General features: G+C 41.5%; 1 protein-coding gene across 3 annotated transcripts in view; it reads right to left on the reverse strand.

Annotated features, from left to right (window-relative positions):
* Positions 1-17,500, reverse strand: part of LOC120543939 — a 309,254-nt gene that overhangs the window by 7,337 nt on the left and 284,417 nt on the right. The window contains exons 1-3 of one of the 3 annotated variants that reach the window (XM_039777367.1): positions 11,468-11,567; positions 11,244-11,355; positions 3,633-3,677 (exon numbers count right to left, since the gene is read on the reverse strand). The gene's annotated coding sequence lies outside the window, so the exon portion shown is untranslated. Of the gene's footprint in view, positions 1-2,465; positions 2,670-3,632; positions 3,678-11,243; positions 11,356-11,467; positions 11,568-17,500 lie in introns of those variants that run through there. The other 2 variants (XM_039777368.1, XM_039777366.1) reach the window with 2 other exon arrangements.

Genomic DNA, 17,500 nt, shown 5'->3' on the forward strand with positions numbered 1-17,500 from the left:
TAATGTAGTTAATAGTGCATTAAGATAATGTAGTTAATAGTGCATTAAGATAATGTAGTTAATAGTGCAATAAGATAATGTAATTAATAGTGCAATAAGATAATGTAGTTAACAGTGCAATAAGATAATGTAATTAATAGTGCATTAAGATAATGTAGTTAATAGTGCATTAAGATAATGTAGTTAATAGTGCATTAAGATAATGTAGTTAATAGTGCAATAAGATAATGTAATTAATAGTGCATTAAGATAATGTAGTTAATAGTGCAATAAGATAATGTAGTTAATAGTGCATTAAGATAATGTAATTAATAGTGCAATAAGATAATGTAATTAATAGTGCATTAAGATAATGTAGTTAATAGTGCAATAAGATAATGTAATTAATAGTGCAATAAGATAATGTAATTAATAGTGCAATAAGATAATGTAATTAATAGTGCATTAAGATAATGTAGTTAATAGTGCAATAAGAGAATGTAATTAATAGTGCAATAAGATAATGTAATTAATAGTGCATTATGATAATGTAGTTAATAGTGCATTAAGATAATGCATCCTATATAGTAACTCAAATACAGTTCAATCACAACTGAGAATATGCCTTATTGTGTGAATAGAGGTGGATAAATATATTTATTTGTGTTGCACCAAAGGGTCAGTTCGGTTTCATGGGGGGGGGGGGTTGTTCGGACCTGCCCCCACTGCTAAAAAAAAATCCTAACAGAAACACTGGTTTTGGTAACATATGGTCTACATTATTATTATTATATTAGTATGTATGTATATACATACATACATACATACATATATATATATATATATAGTGTGAGATATATATATATACTTGTTTTCATTAATAACTGTTGAACAGTGAAGTATTCGTGATTATCCTAAACCCTCGTAGAAACCCAGAAAACATTTAAAAATATACCAAATATGTCTGTATAAATACAAGCTCATATACTGTGATGATATGAAGGGATTTTATTTTTGTATTGACAGAAATGTCCGTAAACTGTTTTCCTACAGACTTATTTTTTACTGTGTGCATGAAGCACAAAATATACTGAATATTACAGATTCTGAACCAGACTCCACTGAAAAAAACGAACCATTTAAGAAGTAGTCCAGATTTTTGGGAATCAATGTTTCACGGGACGTTGTTTAATAACTTATTTATATTTTTTACGTTTTTAAGCACAAACTATACAGAATATTTACCACAAAGCCATAACAAGTTTGTTATTTGACACACACACACACACACACACACACACACACACACACACAGTTGTAAGCAGTGAAATAGAAAGCTCCGTTAAAATGTTATAACACATTTAGATTTGATTCTGCCACACTTAGTGTATTTCGTTAATTTTCATTCAGGAATTCACTTTAATGTTTTGATTACCAGTATCTCATATTTACAATTGTATCAAACAAAAGCTAGCAGAAGGAGAAATGTATTTCTGTATAAAAAGAATGAGTAAAAAAAAAAAATCTATGTTCCCGACCGGTTTCGAACCGGGTGTCCAGCTTGGAGCACTCATACAGGAATAGTAGCCCCTTAACGTTTTGATGAATTATACCCTTAAATGTGAATACAAAAATCCTTGATATGAAGATAACTAAAGCCAGCAGATGAGTATCAGTTCAAACAGGTAAGAAAGAGGCTTTTTAAAACTCATGAATTAAGAGTTTTTAGCTCGGTTAGTTCACTGTGTAAAGAATTGAAATTATGTTGTAGTTAGTACATTTCAAACTAAAAGCGGAAAACATCTAAATAACCGATTAGATTCCTTCTCACTCATACAAACAAAAAATGTCCCCGCCTGGTTTCGAACTCGTGACCGTAGCCCCCTTAACTTTTCCCATTCATTCTCTACGGTAGTTCTTATCACTATGGGTGTCATATATTGACGGCCACAAGCGGGATTTGGGGAGCGCTGTTTAACCCATTCATGGAGAGCCCGTTGTCACGTTTGAGTGTAGTTCAAAACAGTAGATTTTTAAACTTTTCTATGCTTTATGCAACAAGACAGCAATCAGAAAGGGACATATTGTATTTTACTGCACTAAATGTATGTAGAAATCACTTTTCAGAATAAGATTTTTAAAACATATGATGAATTTATAAAAACACAAGATTGAACCATGCTTAAAAAAGACAAAGTGGCGTTTACGCCGAAGGGACCTTGAACGCACCAAAATGGCAGCTACATGCAAAAACACAAGTCCTATCTCAAAAGTCCCAAACACTCACTAAATGTGATCCTCGGGTTGCGGGATTGTGCGTGACAAAGTGTGACAGATAGTGATAGTGATGTCTGCTAACAGAGAACATCCTGAGCCATTGGTGCTGACCGTTAGCCTCTCAAAGGGCAGCTAACGTTAGGTTTTAGCACTGCGGGCTAACTTACAGAAGCATTTAGCACAAACAGAGGCGGAGTATGAACACTTACCGAATACCGGAGCTCTGCCCGGTCGCCCCGGTGGCTGAATGTGTCGGTTCAGTTTGTAGTCATTAAGTGTTATAGGACACAAAGACTCGCGAGTTGCTGCAGCACTGCTGCACGTTGCCTGGCCAAACAGCAGCAACACATGGCGTCTCCACCCCCCCTTTAGGATGCGTTTACGAACGCATTGGAATTTCCGCTTTCACACTGCAAAGTCTCATTTTCTTTCAGACGATCAATAACATCTGCTGAAGATCGCTTCAGGAAAATACATTGAATAAATATTCAATTTAGTTGCTTTACTAGGTCATAAGATATGAACATGAATCGCTGTGAAAAATGGAAAAGTTGAGCGAACGTGATAACCACTACACTACGGAAACTCCATATACAAACGTTTTACGGGGATGTGCTTATATATCTAATTAGCGAATGTTAATAACTGTCTAAATAAGGATAGTAGACGATAAAATGTAATTCTGCATCATATAAAAGTATTAACAAACACCGATGTTTCCGTACAGTTTGTAACCGGATCCACTTTGGACCTATTTAACATACAAAAGTAGAGATTGACTCCCTTAACTTTTCCCATTCATTCTCTATGGTAGTTCTTATCAGTACGGATGTCATATATTTTCGGCCGCAAGCGGGATTTTGGGGGCGCTGTTTGCCATTTAAAAGTATTAAGTACATATATACCGTTCTCTTACAGTAGTAGGCCTACATCCGTATAGACAACACACGCTGCACAAAACATACAGAATATTTACCAAAAACAGCTATGAAAAGTCATTTTAGGATTGAATGATTCAGTCAGTTGTAAACATAAAGCTCTGTTAAAATTATATAACACATTTAGATGTGTGATTCTGTCTTTCTTTTTATTTTAAAGATCTTCTAAAAGTTGAAAATGTACTTCTTACTACTTTCAGAAATTCACTGTTCACTGTTTTTGCAAAGTCAAATTTAAACCTGCAATTTTACTTCACTAAATCTTCAAGGGCATACACACACAAACCTGTTATGTTCCGTAATATTAGCTGCCAATCACACACACACACACACACACACACACACACACACACACACACACACACACACACACACACACACACAGACACACAGAGAAAACACACACACACACACCCCGAGAGAGAAAAAAAACACCACCTTAATTGTCCTCGTGAAGCTGCAGTTTCCTCGCGCACAATCGATCTATCAGCGGAGCGAGACAGCAGAGAGAGAGAGAGAGAGAGAGAGAGAGAGAGAGAGAGAGAGAGAGAGAGAGATTAATGTTTTTACATTTTAAAGTTCGTCATATAACGAAGGTAAGTTCAGATTCTGAACCAGACTCCACTGAAAAAACAAACCATTTAAGAAGTAGTCCAGACTTTTAGGAATCAGTGTTTCACGAGACGTTGTTTAATAACTTATTTATATATGTTTACGTTTTTGGTTAATTCGGATTTGATAGTTGAACAAGTAACAGCTGTTTCACGTGAAGTCCGCATTTCTTTGAATCGGCATCAGTGCGTGCTCCTGCTGTTAATGCTTAAACCTCACGTAAGATGACATCAGGGAAAACTTCTAAAAGTGTCAATATCTTCAAAATCCACGCAGCGTGGTGAATTCGATGGTAGCCGAATGAAAGAGTGGAAACTTTTAATTTGTAAAATATCATAAATCTTATTTTCTTCTGCTGGTAATTCTTACTGGTGCGCCTGAAAACACTAAAATTAGAGATTTATGGAAGGAGTCTGGCACTTGTGCTGCGAACTCAACTCTGTAGCAAGAGTTGACTCATATTTCTGTATTGTAAATAGTGTCTAATGGTTTAGTTCATACTGACTATTAATAATAATGTTCTGTATCACCCCCTTAAATACTTATTTGTTTAGATAAAGGTGGAATAGAATGAGTCATTTAAACAGCTTGATGAATCACACATCCTCAGTCTGGTTAACGGTTTGATTATATTAGGCTATATATGAACCTGAACCTGTTTTAGAATAAATAAACAAACATAGATTCATTTTTCTCCATAATATATGATAACTATTTCTGCTTTCCTCTCTCAGATCCATCCATCCATCCATCCATCTATCTATCTATCTATCTATCTATCTGTCCATCCATCAATCCAGATGAATAATGGGGACCCTCTCCTATTACTCTAAGATATCAGGTTTTATCAGGTTTAAACATGTACAAGCACACGTGGGATCCATATGCCACAGGATTACACTGGGTAGGTACATCATACATCTGCAATAAAGTATATATATATATATATATATAACATGAATACATATATACTGTATATATATAAGTATATATAATATATATACTGTACATAATAAAGTACATATATAAATACATAATACAAGTATAAGAATATAAATACATATAACTGATATATATAAGTATATATATATATATAATACATGTAATATATATATATATATATATATATATATATATATATATATATATATATATACTACTTTTTTAATTATGGTATGTAAAACAGTAAAACAGTAAGTCCCTTGCTTATTGTCGACAACTAGACTTTTTTTTAGTAAAAATGTCGTCGGTGAGTGAGAAACGAGATAATGTTTAGATCTTGTTTAGATTGACTCCTCGTGACAAAGAGTTTGTATGCACAGAGTACTAGGAGTTTAAGATTAATATGAAGTCAGTAAATAATGGAACTATGTTTAGATCACTGTTTTGATTTAGTCTTGAAGGCATTGTTCAACATTAATCTCATAGTTACCACAGAAACTTAACTGGGTCAACCGTTTCAGCAGGGCCAACCGGGGCAGCAGGGGCAACCAGAGAAACCGGGGCAACTATGGCAACAGGGGCAACCGTGGCAACAGGGGCAACAGGGGCAACAGGGGCAACTATGGCAACAGGGGCAACCGTGTCAGCAGGGGCAACCGTGGCAACAGGAGCAACTATGGCAACAGGGGCAACAGGGTCAACCGCGGAAACCGCGGCAACAAGGGCAACCGGGGCAATCGTTTCAGCAGGGCCAACCGGGGCAGCAGGGGCAACCAGAGAAACCGGGGCAACAGGGGCAACTATGGCAACAGGGGCAACAGGGGCAACCGGGGCAGCAGGGGCAACCGTGGCAACAGGAGCAACTATGGCAACAGGGGCAACAGGGTCAACTGGGAAAACCGGGGCAACAAGGGCAACCGGAGCCCTGCCTGTATCAGCCCGGGTACCAGGGGATCCAGGGGGTGCCACCCAGAGAGACAAAACACCCAGGTAGGTCAGAGAGTCCCAACCTAGATATCTGTACGTAGAGGCTGCCTCTGGCTTGGCAAGGAGGAGAATTTCAACGTGAACACGTAACGTTAAAGGAGGTGTAACACTATGAATGGCCGCTGTTCGGTGCTAACATTCACGCTAAGCGTATTGTCTCACTTCCGGTGCTCCCCTGTCACGGACGCTAGTTTGCTGCTCCAGCAAAAACTTACTCAAATCTGCTTTATTGTTTAATTTAGGTAATTCAGGTTGCTCAAATAAAACCCTTAAGACTCTCCAGCTGATCCAGAATGCTGCAGCGCGTGTTCTGACAAAAACTAAGAGAAGAGATCATATTTCTCCCGTATTAGCTTTTCTGCATTGGCTTCCTGTAAAATCCAGGATTGAATTTAAAATCCTTCTCCTGATCTACAAAGCTTTAAATGGTCAATCACCATCATATCTAGAAGAGCTCCTAGTACCTTATTGTCCCACTAGAGCACTGCGCTCCCACAATGCAGAGTAATGGTAGGTTTCCACACAGCGAAACACCTTGCAAATTTTGGCCAGCAAAATTTTGCCTAGGGGGGGTGGTCGCGTAAACAACACGCAAGACCGCAACAGAACACCAGCTGCTAGGCAGCTAGCAAAGACGGTTGAAGCTAGGTAGCATAGGTAGCTAGCAGGTAGTTTGCTAGCAAAGCTATCATTGCTATCGTAGTTAGGGTGGTAAAAATGCACAGCAGAAAACCATCGGTAAAATGTTAGCTCATAAATGCTCTGGTAACTTGGCTATGTAGCCTGGCTGCCTTGCTATGCTTACAATGAAATCCAATGTCCGAACATGCTAGCGATTGGCCTTTCGGCTAGCTGAAAAGTTTAGTGTTGAGTGTTTAAACTAACATATACAGTGGTCTATTTAGTGGTGTGTGTGCCCTGACTAAGATTGTGTGTCATATAAATCACAATTTGTGTTGATAGAAGTACCAATGCTGGTATAGAAACATTTTAATCACGTAAAAATGTTCATGATACAGCTCTGATAATCTCCGCCATCTTGGTCAGACTTTGTTTGTAATTCCCGCCTCCAAACACAAACACGCGGACCTGATTGGTTCTTGAGTGGTCCTCATTTGAATAAAGTAAAATTTCGTCAACTATGTTTCCCTTGCCTCTGCAATTCACTCTCATTTCGTCCAATCAGGGCGAATTTGGTCTCCATTCAACCTCAATGAGAGGGAAGCGAAATTCTGCTATGTGGAACGCTACCGTTACATGAGCTACTTGTGGTTCCTAGAGTCTCTAAAAGTAGAATGGGAACCAGAGCCTTCAGCTATCAGGCTCCTCTCCTGTGGAACCAGCTCCCAGTCTGTATTCGGGAGGCAGACACCGTCACCACATTTAAGAGTAAACTTAAAACTCTCCTCTTCGATAAAGCCTATAGTTAGGGAGTGAAGAGTTGCAGCGTTCGCCTAGACCGGCGGGGGAGGTTGTATAGCTACAGTCATATTAAATTACATTACATTACATGTCATTTAGCTGACGCTTTTATCCAAAGCAACTTACAATTAAGTGCTTTCAACTTTGAAGGTACAAACTCAAGACAACAAGTATTAAGTGCAAATACATTAGCTGTAAGTAAGCAAAGCTACATAGAGTAGTGAAAGTGCAGGTTCAAGATGTTTTTTTTTTTTTATCCGAGGTGTAGTCGGAAGAGATGTGTTTTTAGCCTTCGGCGGAAGATGTGTAGGTTGTCAGCCATCCTGATGTCGATGGGGAGCTCGTTCCACCTTTTGGGAGCCAGGACAGTGAACAGTCTGGATTTGGTTGAGTGATTAGTTCTCCCTCATTGTGAGGGGGCAGCAAGCAGTTTGGCTGATGCTGAGCGAAGTGAGAGGGTTGGGGTATATGGTTTGACCATTTCCTGGATGTAAGCTGGGGCTGATCCGTTCATGGCCCTGTATGTAAGTACTAGTGTCTTGAAGCGGATGCGGGCTGCAATTGGTAGCCAGTGAAGAGAGCGGAGGAGCGGTGTAGTGTGAGAGAACTTGGGGAGGTTGAAGACAAGTCGAGCTGCTGCATTCTGAATAAGCTGCAGAGGTCGGATGGCACATGCAGGCAGGCCAATCAGGAGGGAGTTGCAGTAGTCTAGACGTGAGATGACTAGAGCCTGAACCAGAACCTGAGCCGCCTTCTGTGTTAGAAGGGGACGTATCCTTCTGATGATATGCAGCATGTATCTGCACGATCGGGTGGTTGCAGCAATGTTAGCAGTGAAGTAGAGTTGGTTGTCAAGTGTCACACCTAGGTTTCTATCAGTCTGGGTGGGGACTACCACAGAGTTGTCAATTGTTATAGTCAGGTCTTGGGTAGGAGAGCCCTTCCCTGGAATGAAAAGGAGCTCAGTCTTGTCAAGGTTGAGTTTCAGATGGTGTGCGGACATCCAAGAAGAGATGTCAGTCAGACAGGCCGAGATACGTGCTGCTACTTGAGTGTCAGACTCAGGAAAGGAGAGAATTAGTTGGGTGTCATCTGCGTAGCTGTGATAAGAAAAGCCGTGCGACTGGATGACAGATCCAAGAGAGTTGGTGTACAGGGAAAAGAGGAGGGGACCCAGGACTGATCCCTGGGGAACCCCAGTTTTGAGTGGGCAAGGTTCTGAGCTAGATCCTCTCCAAGTTACCCGGTAGGTTCGGTCTGCCAGGTAAGATGTCAGCAAAGAGAGCGCAGAGCCTGAAACTCCCAGATCCTGGAGTGTCAAAATGAGGATCTGGTGGTTCACTGTGTCGAAGGCAGCATAAAGGTCAAGAAAGATGATGATGGAAGAGAGAGAGATTGTTCTAGCGATGTGAAGCTGCCGAGTGACAGCAAGGAGGGCAGTTTCTGTTGAGTGACCAGCCTTGAAGCCAGACTGGTGGGGATCAAGAAGGTTGTTCTGGTGGAGATAGGTAGAGAGTTGATTATGAATGGCACGCTCAAGAGTCTTAGACAGAAATGGAAGAAGGGAGACGGGTCTATAATTATTTACATCCGAGGAGTCAAGTGTTGGTTTTTTGAGTAGTGGGGTCACTCTTGCCTCTTTAAGGGCATCGGGGAAACAGCCAGTTGACAAGGAGATGTTAATGAGATGAGTGAGGAAAGGAAGAAGGTCAGGTGCAATGGACTGGAGGAGGTGAGAAGGGATAGGATCCAGGGGGCAGGTGGTTGGAGCGGGCAGAGGTAATCAAAGTAAGAATTTGATTTGGAGATAGAGGGGTGAAAGAGGAAAGAGTACTGGATGTGATGGATGGAAAGGTGATTTCAGGAGGTGTGGTGGAGAAGGAAGAGCGTATGTCATCTATCTTTTTTACAAAGTAGTTGACAAAGTGGGTTGGTAGGAGGGAGGAGGGAGGAGGTGGACTGGGGGAATCTAGCAGGTTAGAGAAGATGGAAAAAAGTTTTTTGGGTTTTGAGAAAGAGGATTCGATTTTAGTTTGATAAAAAGAGCTTATTGCTGCAGAAATGGAGGCAGCGAAGGAGGAAAGAAGAGACTGATAGATAAGCAGATCATCTGGGTGTTTAGATTTCCGCCATTTCCTTTCCGCTGCCCATATAGTTGATCTTTCAGCACGTACTGAGTCAGATAACCACGACGCTGGGGAGGACTTACGAGCCGGTCGTGAAGTAAGAGGGCAGAGAGAGTCAAGAGAGGAGGATAGAGTAGAGAGTAGAGTTTCTGTGGCGGCAGTAGGAGGCATGAGTAAGAAATAGTCAGATGGAGGGAGGGTAGATAGAGCACATGCCGCCAGAGAAGAAGGAGAGAGTGAACGAATATTACGGCGGATAGGTACGGTGTCTATTGAGATATGGTTGTGAGCTTGGGAGAGTGGGAGAGAGTAAGAGATGAAGACATGGTCGGAGGTATGGAGTGGAGTAACAGTGAGGTTGGATGTAGAGCAGTTTCTGGTGAATATGAGATCTAGGTGGTTGCCAGCTTTGTGAGGGGTGGTGAAGGAGAGAGTGAGAGGGCAAAAGAAGAGAGAAGGTGTAGAAAGGTAGCCGACTTCTCTGTCTGGATGTTGAAGTCGCCCAGAAGTACCAGCGGGGGACCAGTTTCAGGGATGATTGAAAGAAGGACATCCAGCTCCTCCAAAAACTCCCCCAGAGGACCTGGTGGGCGGTAGATAACAATGATTACTAGTTGTACCGGATGTGTTATGGTGACAGCATGAAGTTCAAAAGAGAGTGGAGTAAACAAGGGCAGTGGGTAGAGAGAGAATCACTTGGGGTTAATGAGTAGGCCTGTCCCCCCACCTCTCCCAATGGGTCTGGGTGTGTGGGTGAAAGAGTAGCCAGAAGAGAGAGCAGCAGGGGTGGATGTGTTGGTTGGTGTAATCCAGGTCTCAGTGAGAGCAAGGAAGTCAAGGGATTTCAGGCTGGCAAGGCCAGAGATGAACTCAGTCTTGCGAGTGGCAGACTGGCAGTTCCATAGGCCACCTGCAACAAGGTGTTGGGTGTGTGTGGAATGGGTGGGATAGGTAAGAGAGGAGGGGTTGCGGAAATGTTGCAAGCTAGTGCGTGGTTTGTAGTATCTCCGAGAGGAAACACGGATAGGAATGGAAAAGCAGCACATTTCCGGATGAAGACACCGAGCAATGTGAGTGAGATATGAGATATCGAGTCCACTTATCTTCCCACTTAGCCTCCCGCGAAGACTCCTGCGTAGACTCCTTTGTCTTTGTCCTCCCGAGTCTTCGTCCGATGAAGCTGCCGCTTCACGCAAATGCCAATGTTATATACAAGGAGGAGATCAGTGTTTGGTACAGGTGGGGAGGCCACACCCTGGCTAATCAGTCAAAGCACCTGAGAGCCATTATCCTCCACTCCCAAGATTCACACTTCACACTAACTAGTTTCACTTTAACAAGAGCCACTAAATTTGGCCTAACAACCAGTCCAGCAGAAAACACACAGAAACAGTAGAAAGCAGAAAAGTAGAAGCAGCAAAAACCCAAATAAAGTAAAGTACTTAGCTTAATATCTAGTAGTCCAGTCAGTTCCTTCAGAAATCAAAAGCACACTGTATATATTATATATAGTATACACTGCATATATAGAGATAGATAGGTTTTAGTTAAAAACATGTGTGATAATAAACACTACATCATCCAGGAGCGAGGACAGGTGCGTTATAAATGTCACGTGTGCTCTCTTTGTCCTATGCTCAGGACCCCCAGAGGCCCAGAGGGTTAGGGTCAGAGTTAACACCCAGACCCTGACCCTCTGGGGGTCCTGAAGGTCCAGAGGGTTAGGGTAAACCCTCAGGTCCTGAGATGCAGCGTTCGCCTAGACCAGAGGGGGAGGGTTTATAGCTACAGACACGGTACCCGTTCTCTTCTCTGCTTCTCGACACAGGAAACAAGAACGAGCTAATTAATGTTAACATAATCACATTGGCTCGGTGGATGTCGATTTTAAAGTCATGTTAAATCTTTTTCCCATCCTCTACTTTACATTTCTACATATTTAAATCTGTGATTTTGTCACCTGCGAACGACACCTGACGATCATGTGACTTTTTTCTCCACAGTGTTCAGCTCTCAGCCGGCAGCAGTCCCGACATACCAGGTAACCAGCATGCACTGCTGCAGCTTCCTGTCTGGACCGGAAACATGAAACTTTTAAACAGTTTTTCTTTTTTTTTATTCAAGATATAAAAGGATTAAATTTTTCATAATGTTGATTCAATGAATATACATTTATATATGTACTTTCTGTCTGTCTGTGTGTCTGTCTGTCCAGAAGAATGGTGGCAATGGCAGCTTCTTTGGCGGCGATAGTGGCTATGGTGGCAGCAGTGGTTGCAGCGGCAGCGGTGGCGGTGGTAGCGGTGGCGGTGGCAGGGGTGGCGGTGGTGACGGCGGTGGTGGTGGTGGTGACGGGCGGTGGTGGTGGCGACGGTGGTGGTGGTGGCGGCGGTGGTGGTGGTGGCGGTGGTGACGGTGGTGGTGGCGGTGGTGGTGGTGGCTGGATTAGCGTTGGCAAAGGTGGCGGCAAAGGTGGCGGCAAGGTGGCGGTTGTTCGCAATGGGGGAAAAGGCGAGGCGGTTATGGCGGCGATGGCGGTGAAGGATTTTGTGGCGGGCGCTGGATTAGCGGTGGCAAAGGTGGCGGCAAAGGTGGGGGCAAGAAGCGTGGCTGCGAGGCCGCGGAAAAGGTGGTGGTAGGCGGCGATGGCGGCGATGGCGATGGCGGCGATGGCAGCGATGGGGTAAGTGGTAGTGAACTACATAATTTGGTTAAAACTGACATTTGAATATTGGAAACAAAATTCTTGCTGCACGGCAACATGTCTCTCTCTGTTCTCTCTCTCTCAGCTGTGCTGGATCATGGAGGGCGCGTGGCGTTGACAACGCTAAAGCGCTGCTGCCATCTCTATTGTTTTAAAAGAATTTGAATTAAAAATAAAATACGAGTTTGTGACAATGTGCCTGAGTCCTGAGTGTAATGATATTGTGTCGGAAAATTATTTTTTATTATCACTGAGAGAATTCTTTGATTTGACAGAAAGAAGTTGGAATATTTGGAGAAAAAAAAGACAAAAATTAGGAACATGTCGGAATATTTTTTTTTAATATTGGGACTATTAGGGACCTCAAGTAAAAGCCATTCATTGGACCGAGTGGAAAATGGATTTACAGAGTTAACAATATGGAAATGTAATACAAAATGCTACAGATCAACACCAACCAAGGAGTATCTTCCACAATTCTTTTTTTGCAAGATATAGGGATGTAGGATTTGTTTCTTTACAAAAAGCCAAAAAGCCTGACGCAGTTGTCAGTTTCCCGTCCAACGTTGTTTGAATAGCAAATGCACCTGCACCCATCTGTAGCCCATAGGCATGCTGGTCTTACAGGGAGGTGTGTTCAGGTGCATTCTGGGCGTGCTGGTCTTACAGGAGGTATGTTCTTAAAAAAAAAACCCCCCAACCTGGTGTGAAGTCAATAAAGCAGTATTTCATTATTATTTTAACAGAGCATTAGTCAAAAGCTCCTAGGCTTATGACAACACCCACACTATGCTTGTTAATAAAAACAAATAAAAATATTACGGTGCAAATCCTCCATCATAACAGCAATGCTCCAAGGTCCAAACGCGTGCCTGGCAAAGGGAATGGGAGATGATCTCTGATTGGTTGATTGCATGTTACGCCCAAAACACACCTCTGATTAATGAAGACACTAAGAACAACCCTTTAGAACCAGGCGCCCGCACGGCACGCGGCCCCTTTTTCCACCGTCAAACTAGCAAAAGTGGATTTGTACATGCACTAAATACCGTGCACTTAGATCATTAAAATAGGGCTCAGAATGACAATCTTTTATCAATCCATATAACAAGGTACTCATACTCTGAGACCCTTTCAATATTTGTAAACAACATTAATTTAGTCTTATCTGCATTTAGAATTTTTTTAAGAAATGCAGCTTGCAGTCTTTTAGTAGCTAATTGTATAAAATCAGCTACACAATAGACAATGGTGTCATAAGCATAAACGTTGTTGTTTTGCGCGAGAAAATAGAATTTATACAGTATATAAGTTAAAAAAGAACTGGGCCCAGAATTGTTTGTATGGACTAAACCAGTGGCACCTTGTGACTTTTTTTAGCTATGTATCCCCTAACCAGGGCAAATAATTATTGGTAGAAAAAAAAGTCTATATAATGAGGAAGAATACAGCGATGTCAGCGATAGATTTACTAAACAACAGCCTTGTACCTGTAAAAAATGTAAGTGATGATGGAAGCAGACGGTAGAAAGAAGGAAGGCAACACAAAAGTGACAAAAAATTCAATAAGTGACAAACTTAAAAAAAAAGTGACAAAAACTTTGGAGAAAAAAGATGTAAGGACGAAAGGCAAGAATAGGTCAAAACAAACAACACAACCTGCAAAAAAAGGTGACAAACTTCAGAAACAGCAACAAAAAAACGTGGAAAAAAGCGTCAAACTTGGAGAAAAAAACAAGAGCAACTACAGCCTTGTAACTGAAAAACTAAATTTGCAAAAAAGGTCACATACCCACTGCAGTCCTCCAGAGTAGCCGTAATGGGACCCATATCCCCTGCAGTCCTCCAAAGTACCCCTAGGGGGACCCGTATCCCCTGCAGTTTGCCACAGTACCCCTAGGGGGACACGTACCCCCTGCAGTTCTCCAAAGTACCCCTAGGGAGACCCGTATCCCCTGCAGTCTGCCACAGTACCCCTAGGGGGACACGTACCCCCTGCAGTTCTCCAAAGTACGACTAGGGGGACACGTACCCCCTGCAGTCCACCACAGTACCCCTAGGGGGACACGTACCCCCTGCAGTCCACCACAGTACCCCTAATGGGACCCGTACCCCCTGCAGTTCTCCAAAGTACGACTAGGGGGACACATACCCCCTGCAGTTCTCCAAAGTACACCTAGAGGGACACGTACCCCTATTTGAAACAGTGGACTAAACTGACAACTGTTAGTCCGACACGATACCACACAAAGAAAATATAAAAGGTAAAGTTGTGTGTTAGTTCACTATATCACTGAAGGCAGTAATGTGGTGATTGAGCATATGGCCCACTGATGAAATTATTGAAATACATAATATAAAAATATAATATTTATATTTTTACAGTATTATGAATTGGGTGTCTGGGTTGGGTTAGGGATGGAACTGTGCACACAATCCTGAAACCTTGAAGACTCCGGACCAGAAGCTAAGTCTCCATCCACTTGTCAATCGAATTATCTGAAGTTCGGTAAAAAAGGGTTAGGGTTAAAGTGTGTTTCCATCCAACAACTTTAAAGTGAATAAAAACCTGTTGCATAATGACGTCACGTGCTGTTTTGAGGTTAAATTGGTATATTGAACTGATTTGAGACATTTTAAGGTTTTTCCGTTCATTTTCGCACTGAATCGCACAAGATTCAAGCAAACATTTGGGAACAAAGTTTTGCTAGACAACAGTAGTAGTTGTTGTTGTTAATATTAGAAGCCGAGGAGACTCCGATGGGCCTTTGGCCGAGGATCTGATCCAGCTCATCAGAAAGGTGGAACTTACAGTTTTTACTTTTACTTTTACTTTTATTTTCCCTCCGGCACCGCTGAGAGACAATAACTCTCTTTTTTGAGACATGTATCGCTGTTTGAGCGCCTTCCATTTACTCACCAACGTCCCACGGCTTGTCCTAACCTTTGTTGGTTATTTCCTTTGCCAGTTCCTGATACATTTCTTAGATTTTTGCTATCTTAAATAGCCGTTATATTTTGCTCGTAAATTAAGTTAAAAAAGTCTCTCGTCTCCTCGTTGGTCCACTTCCATCTGTCTTTGTTGACACCCGTCATGTGTGCAAACAGAGCGGAAATACTGGGAGGAAATGAACCACAACTTCTTCTTCTTTGTTTTGTGGCGGGTTGCAACCATAAAATGACCTAAAACTTAATTGTAATTCATTAATTTATTCGGCAAATAACGTTTCCATCAGCGTTCATCCCATAAGCCGTATGTATCGATCAAGAGAAAATCTGATGAGACCAAACGTATTTCCTTTGAGTCGCTATTCATGAAATTCTATCGAATTTTACTGTTTCCATGACGCCATCTTTCATTCACTATCACTTCATTTGAATAAAAACGTGTGGATGGAAACATTGCTACTGATATAAATGTAGATACCGCCTTCGGCTTGTGAGATGCGTCTGTGCCTCCGCCATTTTGGGACGGACATCTGACCCGTTTGACCATAAAGACTCTTGCTTCATAAAGTGAAGTAACTGTCCTGAAACTGATTTAAACCTTGTGTAGTCTTCCTGTCAACCATGAACTTGTTGTCCTTCCTGTTGAAAATTGAAAATGAACTTTTCACTGCACTTTTTTCAACATTTTTTGTCGCATTTTTCCCAATTATTTCACGTTTAAAAAATGTTTTTTTGTCACTTTTCTCAACACTTTCTATTCTATTTGCCTTTTTAACTGTATTTTTGCTTGTTTTAACTGTAAGGTTACCTTGAGTGCTATGAAAGGCGCCCATAAATAAAATGTATTATCATTATTATGAAGTTCTTTGGTTAAATGGAGAGAGGTAGCATTGTACAAGTTGGCCACCTGTGCAGAATACAGGGTTGTGGCAGAGACATTTGGTGTCAATTCAAGCTGTTGAACCAATTCGTCTATTTACCTGACGTGTCTGGGACACAAGCTACTGCACACCACAATTCACACACACACAAACACACAGCAGTTCGGTGACTTTTCTAACAAAAAGCTGCAAAGTCACACTCAGTTCTCCACCTGCTTTGTCTGACAGAATGATGTAACTTTGGGTTTAACACTGAGATCTCCAACTATGTAGAAAGGTCCCGGAACATGTCACCTGCTTGATTGAAATTCTGTTTCCTTATACTTCTGGCTCTGTGCCAGCTTCTTCTTACAGACATATAAGGAGAGTATCGGTAGATGGTTTCCATACTTTTGGCTCTGTGCATCAAGTGTTATGTGTTTTGGGGAATGAGGAAACATTAACTACAGTTGATTTAAAAAACACGACAACAATGTCTTTACACAACGTCAAGACAACCTTCAGTCTGGATGTATGTGGGACAAATATATATGTCTTTCTCAGCTGATATAAAATTCACCTCTTTTGATTAATTCTATTGAATCGGTACATTCAGATTTATACCAAATTATCATTCCTCCTGATTGTCTCCCCTGAGTGACTCCTTTTAATTTGGTGGATGGGTCAATAATCTCTCTGTAGTGTATTGGACAACAACTGGAAGAACATTTACACCATGTTTCCTGGAGGACAACAACAGTCATATTTCCATCAACGGTTTTAAGTATTGCATTAGAAAATGTTGATGGAAACAGCAAAATTCAGAAAAATGTATTCAAATTTGCACAAAAAAAAACCAATTACGCTTGCTTGAGGTGTTTTTTGGTATTTTCGAAAAAGAGTTAATGTGAAAAATGGGGAATGGAAACAACTTTGCCAAATAAGTTGTGATGTAGCTGAGTGGCTAAGCAGCCGGTGTTTTAGATATATAGAAGCCTGCAGTGTCTGTGTGTCTCTGTGTGTGTCTTTGTGTGTGTGTGTGTGTGTGTGTGTGTGTGTGTGTGTGTGTGTGTGTGTGTGTCGCTTTCCATAAAGAACCAGTTGGTTCAGTGTTGACTTGCAACAGCATCAATCTTATCAAGTTTAAATGTGTTGAAACAAATTCCACACTTATTCTATACTCTTCTCAGACTCTGGCTGCTGTCACTCAGCAGTTAGGGGACTTTTCTAATCATTTGATCTCGGTCCAATGGGGGCGAGAGAAGCTGCAAAGTCACATTCAGTTCTCCACCTGCTTTGTCTGACAGAAGGATGTAACTTTCGGTTTAACACTGAGATCTCCAACTATGTAGAGAGGTCCTGGAACATGTCACCTGCTTGCCTGGTTTCCTTATAGTTCTGGCTCTGTGCCAGCTTCTTCTTACAGACATATAAGGAAAATATCGGTAGATGGTTTCCTCATACTTTTGGCTCTGTGCATCAAGTGTTATGTGCTTTGGGGAATGAGGAAACATTAAAAAAAGTTGACTTGTCTTTACACAATGTCATGACAAACTTCAGTCTTGAATGTATGTTGGGCAGATGATTATGTCCTTGTCAGCTAATATAGAATTCACCTCTTTTGATTTATTCTATTGAATCGGTATATTCAGATTCATACCAAATTATCATTCCTCCTGATTCTCTCCCCTGACTCATTTAAAT

The sequence above is a fragment of the Perca fluviatilis genome, chromosome 16 (assembly GCF_010015445.1).
Source record: "Perca fluviatilis chromosome 16, GENO_Pfluv_1.0, whole genome shotgun sequence".
Lineage (NCBI taxonomy): Eukaryota > Metazoa > Chordata > Actinopteri > Perciformes > Percidae > Perca > Perca fluviatilis.